General features: G+C 39.4%; 1 protein-coding gene across 2 annotated transcripts in view; it reads right to left on the bottom strand.

Annotated features, from left to right (window-relative positions):
- Positions 1 to 13,286, bottom strand: part of FMN1 (formin 1) — a 443,955-nt gene that overhangs the window by 158,585 nt on the left and 272,084 nt on the right. The window lies entirely within an intron of this gene.

Here is a 13,286-nt window from a genome sequence, read left to right as displayed (position 1 = left end):
GTAATTGCATCAATGGCAAATTAAGATTATAGAAACCTCCCATGAGCCAGTTTGATGGCAAGTTCTCATTCCTGTGATTTTATTAGGATTCTACTTGTTGCTCTATATCTTAGATAAGAAAGTTAGTTATTAACTAAGATACTAGAGAGATTTCTTCCCATACATAAATACATACCAGGATAAACATTTGAGATTTTAAAGCCCTAATGAATTTGACAAAGTGCTTAAAATAGGCAGCGCCACATCTTTAAATAATTATTCAAAACTAATAAGGTTTGTTCCCCCAACCCCACCTCCCTTCTATCACTTTACATTGTGAAATTAACCAGCATGCTAGTAAATTTTCTGCATAGCAGGCTAATTAATTTTATTAAACCAACCAGTGATATTTAGAATGCCTTAGAATTTTGCTCGTCAACCATTATTCTGTTCATTGGCATTACAATATGTTTTTTTTTTTTTTGGAGAAGGTAGGGATCAAGGTAAAGGGCAGGTTGTTTTCAAATTGCTTGGGTTCTTATATAGTTTATTATAAGGAAACACTCCCTCCTTACACAATTCTAACAAAGTTAATTAGCTGAGCTAAGATCATGTGACTTCACAGAACACCGAGAAATGTACTTAAAATTCCTCTCCAGGCCACCTTCTCTAACTCAGGAATTAATCAGCAAGTTATTTCTCAAAATGGAAGGTAGTGAGGAAAGAAGAGGTTAATATGTTAGTGACAAACCTAGTCTTCTCAGATCACACCAAGACAAAGAAAAGTTACACATCTGAAAAGGCTGATCTAAGCGCACAAAAGATAAACATAGTTTATCTCCCAGGACTTTTATTTTATAAGTGGAAAGAACATGAATTCTCTAAATGATTACAGAAGCTCTATTTTTAAATGCTGGTGCTTTGAAAGACAAAATAAAAACAGTAGGTATAACATTTATTTTATGTAAATTCCAGTATGCTGCTATGAAGATGAGCCAAAATGAATACTTCAAGAAAAGGTAAAATTCTGAAAATAATTTAACAGAAATGCTTATTTATAAGTATTTATACCTCCCAGCTACCACATACAAACTTAGTAGCTTAGATTTAAGAACATGATCTTGATTAATGAGGAAGAGACTCCTTTGTGGGATTCCTTTCCTAGTAAGTAAATATTTGGTTTTTAAATGTTAATCACTCTGGGTTTCAGATACACAGTTAGACAGAGAGTGAGCCAAGTTCCTTTCACTGTTCTAGGTAGCAGAAAGAAAACATGTGGGGAGGATGGAACCAGAAAACAAGCTTGGGACCTGGAGACACTTCATTCATTTATTCACTCATTCCTTGGATAATATTTGTTGGGAGTTCCAGGAACTTTTAATATGTCGTAGATATATGTATAAGTCAAAAGTATCAGAGAGCTCATAAAACTTATATTCTAATGTAGGGAACAGAAAATAAAAGCAAATACATAATTTTAGCTTAAAATATACTATGAAATAAAATGGGGGAGGTGGAGCAACATCAAAAGGAATCATTGATGAAGACTTCTTCGACAAGAGGAATTTTAAGCTAAGATCTTAAGTGGTCCATTTGATGACTGACTGGGAGAAGAGCATTTCACACAGAGGTAAATGCAAAATTAAGCTAGTTTGTTTTTAGCAAATGAGCTCAAGTTACAGAAAAAGACCAAGATGGTTATCTGAGCACATGATCCTGACAGGTTAAATAGTGTGAGCTTCTGTACATCCATAAAATGGGTCTCAAACCATAAATGGAGGTGATATATATATACACATATATATATGTGTATATATATATGCTTGGTATAGCACATAGAGCAAACTTAACAGTACATATGAATCATAATGTATAGATACATTACTATGATTTCAAATGTGCAGATTGTTAACGTATTTTAATGCTTGTTAATACCTTATCTACTTTAACATCTGTAAAGAATCGGAAAAAGATATGGAGTCTTGCATGTTAATAAATGAAACTCCAAAATTTTTTAAAACTTTCCAAAATTCTTAAATACTTAGGATTAGTTGGTATTAATGCTTTCATTCCTTCAAAACCACCCTTGAGGAACAACCATGTTACTAATAGGAAAGGTACATGCTGCAAATAACTCCAGTAATTACACAATAACAAGATACATTTAAGCCCATTCAAAAAGCTACCTATGCTGGAACAATAGCACAGTGTGTAGGGTGTTTGCCTTGCACACAGCTGACTCAGTTAGATTCCCAGCATCCCATATGGTCCCCTGAGCACCAGCAGGAGTGATTCCTGAGTGCAGAGACAGGAGTAACACTTGTGCATCACCAGGTGTGACCCAAAAAGAAAAAAAAAAAGCTACCTATTTTTGAGGAGGGGAACAAAGTAGCAATTCCTGACTCGTGCTTGCATAGGAGCCACCCCTGGCCTCCTGGCAGTGCGCTAGGTGTCCTGAGAGGTTATTGACTGGGAGAAGAGCATTTCACATATGTGGTACTTGGGATGGAACCTGGGTCAGCTGCATGCAAAGCAAAGGCCTTAACCCCTGTGCAAACTCTCTGTCCCAGAAAAATCAACCTAACTTTCATCAATTTATTTTCAAAAATATTTTTATTGTATTAAAGCACCGTGAATTACAAAGTTATTCATAGTTGAGTTTTTGGCATACACTGTCCCATCACCAATTCCTCCACCAGTGTCAAATTCCCTCAACCCATTCCAAGATTACCTCTTCTATCCCCCCCCCCCGCCCCCCACCCAGCCTCAGCCTGTCACCTTGACAGGAACATTTTATGTTTGGTTATTAAAGGTTGGGTCTCACAACTTCAGTGTTGTTAACTCTGGTTTGGATATTTAGCTCTATCATTCCTTACCTCCAGTGCACCTGAGTCCCCTTGATCTCTGATCCCTCTGCTCATCTATCTTTTCTTCCCTTTCCCTTCATTCTCTTTCCTTCTCTTTCCCATATTTTGGGGCAAAGGGTGGTCTAGGCATTCCTTCTTTAAACCATTGCATTTCCCCCCTCCAGTTACTCTACCACATACAAGTGATATTATCCTTTGTTTGTCCTTCTTCTGACTTGCTTCATTTAACATGGCATCTTCCAATTACATCCATGTTGCAACAAAATGCATGATTTCATCATTCCTTACAGCTGCATAGTATTTCACTGTGTTTATATAACACATCTTCATGATCCACTGATCTGCTGTTGAACATCTAGGTTCTGCCTTTCTGCCAACCCATCCATTATTGTGCTTCCAATTTTTTTTCTGAACATTGGCCTCAAAATATTACCTTTATGTTTAAAATACCTCAGATATTGTTCTTTTGAATACTTCATGGGATCCAACCCCTTGACTTGATTTTTCACTCACCCCTTTCTGCACTGGTCCTAAGCTGCCATCTGAATATCATCTCCTACCCATTCCTCTGGGCACCCTATGTACACCTATACCAGGAAACCACTCTGTCTGAAACATGCTACAGCTTCCTGCTTTCCTACATTTGTCCTCAAAGACCCGATTCAAATATTTATGCTGGAAAAGATACCTCTTGGCCTTCTGATTATCAAACCCATGCTTTTATTTTTTTCTGCATTGGCACTGCAAACATGTTTTACATTGAAGAAAGTGCATCTATTTTAAGAATCTAAGCTATGGTATGTTAACTAACAATTTCCTTTTTCCACTGGATAGTTAATGCCCTCAAGTCAGCAATCATTTCTATGATCTTGATAACCCCAGCACCCAGCATAATTCCTGGGATGTAATAAGTATGAAATAAATGTGTGTGGGTGAAACTGATAGGCCAAAAATCCTAAAATTAATCCAGTGCAAAAAAAAGGGGTGGGAGGGTAGTTGACAGAGATAATATGGGAGACCTGGGGGGGGGGGGGAATAACAAAGATCTCAAAAAGAATAAGATTTGACAGGGAAAAACATTAACAGGGGTGTGTCTAATATAAGGTTACTTCCTTCCCTGACCCTGTTCAAATATAGATGCATAGTCAAAACAAGGCTGGAGTGATAGCACAGCGGGCAGGGCATTTGCTGCATGCGGCCAACCTGGGTTCTAGTCCTCCATCCCTCTCGGAGAGCCCGGCAGGCTACCCATGGCTTATTCGATATGCCAAAAACAAGTTTCACAATGGAGATGTTACTGGTGCCCACTCAAGCAAATTGATAAACAATGGGAAGCGAGTGCTACCGTGCTACAGTCAATATAGATGCACAGCTGTGCCATCATTTACACATATGGATATAGAGCTTGGATACAGAACTTGCCTAAATATTCCATAATACCAAACAATTTTAATAGGTAAATTCTCTCACGCTTAAGGAAAAAGTAAGGAAAATAACGTTCCTTTTATTCTTAAAAAAAAAAAAAATTAAAGAGTGTGTCACCTTAGGTAAAAAGTTTACAAATAAAAGCCCAGTTGTTCTAAATCCTTGAGGTACCTGAAACATCCATTTACTAATCAGTATTAAGACAAACACATTCAAACAATATCAAGTGCCAGTGGACTTCAAGTAGAAAGATATGTAACATCCCACGTGGACAAGGCAGACACAGGCAGTGAGTGGAAAGTCGTGCAATGGCAGGAAGTTCAGTTCCACTTGCAGAGAGAAGTCTTTGAGGACCCTATGACGGTAAGGCCCTGAACATAGCTTGGAGCAAGACCTTATAGGATTCTGAATGCCTCAACAAACTGTAGGGAGCAAAACCCTGAACACTGAAGGAAAACAACAGGACAGAAGAGAAAGCCTCTAGCATTCGCTGTCTAGTTGACAGCACTAGATAGAGTCACTAACTAGAGGCAAGAGAGTGTCAATCCCTCAGAGACTTTATACCTCAAACTGCCAGAGGAGGGGCAATCACAATAGGAGACAGCGGAGAAAGCAAAAGGGCTGGGTACATCTACTGCATAGAAGAAGCAAAAGTCTGGTGAAGCAGGTAACTGAAATTATTTGGCAAGTGCCAAGTATTTGAGGTTTCTCCTCTTTCACACAATGATCTTGGAGATAAAGGTAAAAAAAAGAGGTAGAATTCCTATCAACAGAACATCTGGTTGAGCCCAGGAGCTTAAGGAAATTAAATTATTTCTATTATTTCTACCCTACAGAGCAGCCCCTGCAGAAGGTTAGGTTATGGGCCAATGTTAAATTTCTTTTTCTTTTTTAAATCTTCAGTTTCTGGACTCCTAGGAGAGCTTTTTTGCATGTATACAATTCTGTTTTCTATTTGTCAAATTTAGTTTGAGTTCCTGAATAAGGCCAGAATCAATACATGGTAAGTCTATTCCTTAAATATTCTAGAATTTATTCTGGAGGGAACTTACCATCAAATTTATAAGCCATAATAATAAAGTAATTTAATTAGTTAAAAGAAGATTACAATGTAGAAGGAAATCAGTCACTAATTGAACATTTTTAGAACTACTTAAGGTCTAATAGCGACCTTCGTTTCATACTTTAAAAAAAGTACACAGTCCTCTATCCCTTGTCTCTCTCTCTCTCATACATATGCATATTTTTGTCTTGTAAACAGAATAGGAAAACAGCAGCATGTTCTACAACCTTTCCTACCCATTCTACAGCATGTCTCAAAGCCCTGATACAGTAATTCCAAGTAATTCCAGCTCTCAATGCCATCTGCATTGGCCTCATTATTCCAACAGTGCTGCAGATGGTGTCAGAAAGGTGAAGTGTCAAATCCACAAAGGGGAGACCCCAACAACTCATTGCTACCGCAATATCAATCATTGCTGGTAGATTTTACTTTTATCTCCATCTCCCCTTAGTTGTCCCCACTCACACTGTCAGTTCAGTTAGAATATTTCACCTACACCTCACAATATGTCGAAAGGAAGTAGACACACGCTGTGAAAAGCTGGTAATTTTATTGGGTTCCTTTACCTTTAAAAATCTGTTACTTGGTCAAGTCTGGTTTCTGGGCTCCTTTCTTGCAGGGAAATTGAGGCAAACATTTTTATGTGGTCCTCTGGTGCCTGCTCTGTACTCCAAGAATTATATACACAAGGATCATTAGAGTAGTGTTTCACCCATTAAGATATAATAACCATCAGCAGGGACAAAAAGCAGATCAGTATCACAAATTCAAACTAACAGGCACACATAAAAACTACGTGCCTGCTTCAGGCACAGGCACGGGGTCAGGGTCTTACACAATCAGTAAATTCCCTCTTCAGTTTGAAGACGGCTTTTCACAGGGCTCGGGTGGTAGAAAGAACAAGCAGGAATTTTCTCAGCCCTCCAGCCATTTTTCACCCCGAACACTTTTCTATCCCCCAAGTGCACCCTGTTCAAATAAATAAAGGATGATATTTGCTGTTTGAAAGGATTCTAATTAGTAAAAGGCAAGCTGTGGCTTATGGGAGCTTTTCTTTTTTTGACTGAAGGAACAGCTTTGGGCCCGAAGCACATGGGAGATTGAGAAAGGAAAGCAAGCTCTTGGGTTTGGGAGATTAGCTAAAGTAAATCTGGCCAGGCAAGGAGGTCAAGGTGTCAGAGACAGACAGGGTTAGGTTGGTTCACGAGGCTGATGACACTCAAAACTAACCTCAGCGTAGCCCATTGCATGCTGCCTTTCATTTCTTTAAGCTCCTGAATACTCTGCACCAAGTTGGAGTGTAATAGCACTGTCCTCCCATTGTTCATCGATTTGCTAGAGCAGGTCCAGTTACGTCTCCATTTTGAGACTTGTTGTTACTGTGTTTGGCATATTGCCGTATGGGTGAAATACTCTCAGTAGCTTGCAGGGCTCTCCGAGAGGCACGGAGGAATTGAACCCGGCTTGGCCAGGCTGCCTGCATGGCAAGGCAAATGCCCTACCTCTGTGCTATAGCTCCAGATGGGGTGTAATAATCACTTGCAAATGGACTAGCTGTAATCTCAGCTAAAGAAAGTCCAAATTAATAGGGTGTTTTGACTCTTATTTAGTATTGATTTTATTTAGCTGTTTTTTTCCCAAATAACTGACTTTCAGAGATCAATGAAAACTCAATTTGTAAAGGAAAAAAAATACAGGAATGGGAAAAAATGTAGAAACATTTGGGATTTTTAAGTGTCATAAGACCTACTTCTCTTTGCCCCTCCCCCCCCAAAAAAAACCACCCCAAAACCTCCCACAAACCAACTCCACCACTACAGGACAGGCAAGGCCTTGGAGTTCAAGCAGAAAGCAGGGGTAGATACCAGAGGAGTGGGAAAGAATGCCTCCCAGCCATGAGGGAAGATCAAGCTTGAGATAAAACTGGAAAGATGCAAAGAACGAGGTCAGGCAGAGAGGCGTATGGTGGGAGGAAAAATCATTGTGGCCAGGGCAGGAATTGGCAAAACTTTGCCCCACTGAGAGTTTTGTAACCAAATCTCTCTACAATGACCATAGATTTCCTGCAACTCTTTAACCTATATCAACAAGTTTCAGCTCCTATCATCTCTGGGCATGCCTGTACAAACACAGGCATATGGAACTTCTTGCTTTATGCACCTTTGAATGTGCCACACTCCTTGCCAGTATCCAAAGGAAAAACTAAGGGTGTCAATTTGGCATCAGCGTAAATAAATCTCTGTCCACTGCGTGAGAGGGTAGGGGCAGCTGGTAGACCTGACTGGAAGTTAATATATAATAAATTAAGAGCTACCCCTATTGGAGGCTTCCTATGTGCCAGGCATTATCCTTTTTTTTTTTTTAAATTTTTTTTTTATTATTAGTGAAACACCATGAGGTACAGTTGTAGATTTAGAAATTTTTGTGCTTGGATCTTGGTCATACCACGATCAAATACCATCACTCCACCAGTGCCCATTTTCCACCACCAGGATAATATCCCTCCTCCCCCATCCCCCCCATCCCCCCATCCCACCCCTGCCACTGTGGCAGGGCATTCCCTTTTGTTCTCTCTCTCCTTTTGGGTGTTGTGATCAGCAAAAGAGGCATCGAGTGGCGAACATGTTCAGTCCAGTCTACTTTCAACCTGCATCTCCCCTCCTGGGAGGATCCTCCAAACACCCTCCATTTGGTGTTCCCTTTTCTATCTGAACTGTCCTTTCCCCTAGAATACCCGGCTGGCCTCTAAGCTATGGAGTAATCCTCCTGGTGTTGATCTCAGCTATTCTTGGGTATTAATCTCATATTTTGTTATTTTATATCCCCCAGATGAATGCAATCTTTCTATGTCTATCCCTCTCTTTCTGACTCATTTCGCTTAGCATGATACTTTCCATATTGTACCACTTGTATGTAAAGTTCATGACTTCATCTTTTCTAACAGCTACATAGTACTCCATTGTGTAGATGTACCAAAGTTTCTTTAACCAGTCATCTGTTCTTGGGCACTCAGGTCTCTTCCAGTTTCTGGCTACTGTAAAGAGTGCTGCAATGAACAAACAAGTGCAGATGTCACTTCGGCTACATATTTTTGCCTCTCTGGGATATATTCCCAGGAGTGGTATCGCTGGGTCAAATGGGAGCTCAATTTCTAATTTTTTGAGGAACGTCCATACTGTTTTCCAAAAGGGCTGAACCAGTCGGCATTCCCACCAACAGTGAAGGAGTGTCCCTTTCTCGCCACATCCACGCCAGCAACGGTTGCTTTTGTTCTTTTGAATGTGGGCCAGTTTCTGAGGTGTGAGATGGTATCTCATTATGGTTTTGATCTGCATCTCCCTGATGATTAATGATGTAGAGCATTTTCTCATGTGCTTTTCTGCCATTCGGATTTATTCTTTGAGAAAGTTTCTGTTCATTTCATTGCCCCATTTTTTGATGGGGTTGGATGTTTTCTTCTTGTGGAGTTCAACCAGTATTTTGTATATCCTTGATATCAACCCCTTGTCAGATGTGTATTTGGCGAATATTCTTTCCCATTCTGTAGACTGTCTTTGTATTTTGGTCACTATTTCTTTGGAGGTGCAGAAGCTTCTTAGTTTAAGATAGTCCCATTTATCTATCTCTGTTTTCACTTGCTCGGCCAGTGGCGTGTCATCTTTGAAAATACCATTAGCCTCAATGTCATGCAGGGTTTTGCCAAGTTTGTCTTCAATGTACCTTATGGTTTCTGGTCTGATGTTGAGGTCTTTAATCCATTTTGATCTTACCTTTGTACAATGGTGTTAGGCAGAGTTCTGAGCCCATTTTTTTGCATGTAGCCGTCCAGTGATGCCAGCACAATTTGTTAAAGAGGCTTTCCTTACTCCACTTCACATTTCTTGCACCTTTATCAAAGATTAGATGATCATATGATTGAGGGGAGATGTCAGTGTATTCAACTCTGTTCCATTGGTCTGCAGTTCTGCCTTTGTTCCAGTACCATGCTGTTTTGATTATTACCGCTTTGTAGTAAAGTTTGAAGTTAGGGAGGTTGATTCCTCCCATTTTCTTTTTCCCAAGAATTGCTTTAGCTATTCGTGGGGGCTTATTGTTCCATAAAATTTCAGGAGTGTTTGCTCCATTTCTTTGAAGAATGTCATGGGTATCCTTATAGGAATTGCATTGAATTTATACAGTGCTTTCGGTAGTATTGCCATTTTGACAATGTTAAGTCTCCCGACCCATGAGCAGGGGATGTCTTTCCATTTCCTCATGTCCTCTTTTATTTCCTGAAGTAGCGTTTTGTAGTTTTCTTTGTACAGGTCCTTTACTTCCTTAGTTAAGCTGATTCCTAGGTACTTGATTTTCTGGGGCACAATTGTGAACGGGATTGATTTTTTCATATAGCTTTCCTCTCTCTCACTGTTTGTGTATAGGAAAGCCATGGACTTTTGGGTATTGATTTTATAGCCTGCAACTTTACTATACAAGTCTATTGTTTCTAGGAGTTTTTTGATGGAGGTTATTGGGTTCTCTAAGTATAGTATCATATCATCTGCGAATAGTGAGAGCTTGATTTCTTCCTTTCCTACCTGAATGCCCTTAATATCTTTTTCTTGCCTAATTGCTATTGCAGGTACATCCAGAACTATATTGAACAGCAGTGGAGAGAGTGGGCATCCTTGTCTCGTCCCTGATCTTAGAAGACTTACTCCCAATCCTCTTTAAGCTTTTCCATGAAATTGAAATATCAAATACACTTCCGAACAGTTTCTATGAAGCAAATATCACACTGATACCAAAAGCAGACAGAGATAACACAAAGAAAGAGAACTACAGGCCGATATCCCTGATGAACACAGATGCAAAGATCCTCAACAAACTACTAGCAAATAGAATCCAACTACTCATCAAAAAGATCATACACCATGACCAAGTAGGATTCATCCCAGGGATGCAAGGATGGTTTAACATTCGGAAATCAATCAACATAATCCATCATATCAACAAAAGAAAAGATAAAAAGCATATGATCATATCAATAGATGCAGAGAAAGCATTTGACAAGATCCAGCACCCCTTTATGATGAAAACCCTAGCCAAAATGGGTATAGAGGGGACTTTCCTCAGCATAGTTAAAGCCATCTACCACAAGCCTACAGCAAGCATCATCCTCCATGGGGAAAAACTGAGAGCCTTCCCTCTAAGATCAGGGCCAGGCATTATCCTTAAGGGTTCTAGATCATTTCAACTAAGCAGCATATTATTGCTGGCCCTAGTTTTACAGATGATTAAAAAAAAAAAAGTCACACAAGCAACCTATTTGAAATTGAATTTTCCAAATGCAATTCCATAGTGAGATTTATCGGGTCATTATCCTTCATAATGATAGGCCGCAAGTAATTATTCCACCAAAAATCCTCACTACCTGAAAAATAATCTATGAAATAACTACCCACAAGAGAAAATACAGAAATCTTGTCCTCTGCATGACATCATAACTTTGCACATTAATCCCACAGTCTCCCAGTAGGATCCATATGTAACTCATGCTGTGGAAATTTCATTTATTCTGTTATACACATCCTTATGGTAATGGTGACTTTATAGTCACCATTCTTTTAATTAGAATAATTTAAGCTTCAGTTACAAAATGATATCTTGATATAAAAAAATTATCAACTTTGCTAATTATTTGCACAAATAACCAGTAAGTTATACCAGAAAGAATAAATGTAATTTTTTAAAAAAGAAAAAAAAACCCTATAACTTAAAAAAGGCATTAACATAAAAAAAAAGGCGCCAAGGGTTTTTCATGTCATTGCAGGACCATGTGGTGTCAGGGATCAAATTAACTTGGGCCTCCAGTATGCAAAATGGACTGCAGGCTATTGAGTTCTATTTCTTGGAAAAGGAATTATCATAAAAGAAAATATCATTATAGGAAGAAAGTAAAATCTATAGTAATATAAATTCTCTTTTCTTTTCTTCTTTGGGTTTTCAGACCATAGCTGGCTATGCTTAGTGCCAACTTTTAGCTCTGTGCACAAGGATCCTGGAGATGCTTGAGAGAAGCATCTGGGATGGGATGGAACCCAGGATGACAGGTGCAAAGCAAGCACCATACATGCATACTAGTTCTTATCTCAAAAAATAAGTTAACAATTATAATCTGGGGGCCAGAGCAATAGTACAGCAGGTAGGGCGTTTGCCTTGCACGTGGCAGATCTGGGTTCGATCCCCGGCATCCCATTTGGTTCCCCCAGCAACCAGGAGTAATTTCTGAGGGCAGAGCCAGGAGTAACCCCTAGGCATCGCTGGGTGTGACCCAAAAGACAAAAAAAAATTATAATCTGACACTACATGGCAGAATAAGTGGAAGCAAAGGCATATACCAAAAACAAAAACTAAAACAAACCACAAACAAAAGTTTCAAAATTATTTTTGGGCAAATAAATAAATAAATAAATAAATAAGTGCTACCAAGGGAGGATCTTGACAATCTTATATCTATTGCTAAATGTTTGCTAGTGGGTCACCTTACTTTGGGGCATTGAGGGAAAGAAGAGGCAGGTCTATATCACAAGAAACAAGGGCTGAGAGGTGGAAAAAATGACAGTCCCCAAAGGGACAATTATTTAACCTACTCTAAAATCTCAAGACCATCCACTATTATAAAGCAAACACACCAATTCTTGCTTAAGTCTGGGCATGTACTATGCCTGAAGGTGTCCAGGGTGCCATTTCATAGGTACAATTAAAATTGTCCATGGTTCAAACCTCAAAGAAGGGCATATGACATAGAAGTCACAGAACATCCCCTTCTACATCTCCTCTATTCTCCATGGGGCAGTGGAATGAGAAACAGTTTGGGTTAAGCAGCTTCTGTTCTTCCATTAGTTCTGGTTCTTTTAAGCCAAAATTACATTCCAGGCAGATTGGATGGTCTCAGCCAGTTGCCTGAAGGTAAAGTACAAAGAAATGCCACCCTCTGCTTGCTGGACTCAGCTCTGAGTAGAGGAATGTATGATGGTTTAGAAAGAGCTGGGTGGGAGCCCTGCTGATCAGGTGCTTTAGACACAGTCGGAGGTAGAAAAATTGGGAAAGGAAAAGGAAGAATTAGGGTGACCAATTATATTCACCGAATATTTTTTTTAATTGAGCTTTGCCAGTAGATATCCAGTTGACTGGTCCAGCATCTTAATTCAATATGCCAGCAGGCCCCCATCACCTGTCGTGTTTGGTGGGAAGAGACTCCATCACTGGGACCAGCTCACTTATTTTGCTTTCAACACATATCGTGATTTGGGGTTGGTTGGAGGGGGAGGGGCAGATTTAAAGCGAAGCTTTCTGATCCTAAAATCTGGTTTTAACTAAACTAAACCTGACAAAACAAACAAGCCGGCTTCAAAAGATTCCTGCAGAGAACCCCCAGATTGAAGATAATCCATCAGCCATAAAAAAAGTGTCTGAGCAGAACCTTCGATTGCTAGTACAAATTCTTCCTTGGTCATGAAATGGTTTTAAAAGGAAGAAGAGTCAAGTCAGATTTGCCAACAAGTTGGATTCTATAAATGTAACTGAATTCAGTGAGGTGCAGTAACACGGCATGACTAATGCAAAAACATTACTCTATTGTAAATCAACTTACCTCAAGAAAAAAGAGACTTGTTAATGATGTGCCCTATTCTATTTATAGATTTAACTCCAAGATAATGGTTAATGAGAACTAAGCCTATCAAAATAAGCAAGACATTAGCAATATTAACAACTTGGTGTCACCAGTTCTCAGGAGATCACATGTAGTGCTGCGATTGAACTGGTGTCAGCTACGGGCAATGCAAGTACCTAAGCCCCTGTATTATCTCTCCGGTCCTCTTCTATTACTTCTCTCACATTTTCATTTGAAATTCCTAAACAGAAAATTAGTCTTGATGCATCTGACCTCCCAATTGAAATTATGGACTATA

This window comes from Sorex fumeus, unplaced genomic scaffold (assembly GCF_029834395.1).
Source record: "Sorex fumeus unplaced genomic scaffold, SorFum_2.1 ptg000098l, whole genome shotgun sequence".
In the NCBI taxonomy this organism is placed as follows: domain Eukaryota; kingdom Metazoa; phylum Chordata; class Mammalia; order Eulipotyphla; family Soricidae; genus Sorex; species Sorex fumeus.
This window is presented reverse-complemented; position numbering and strand designations above follow the sequence as displayed.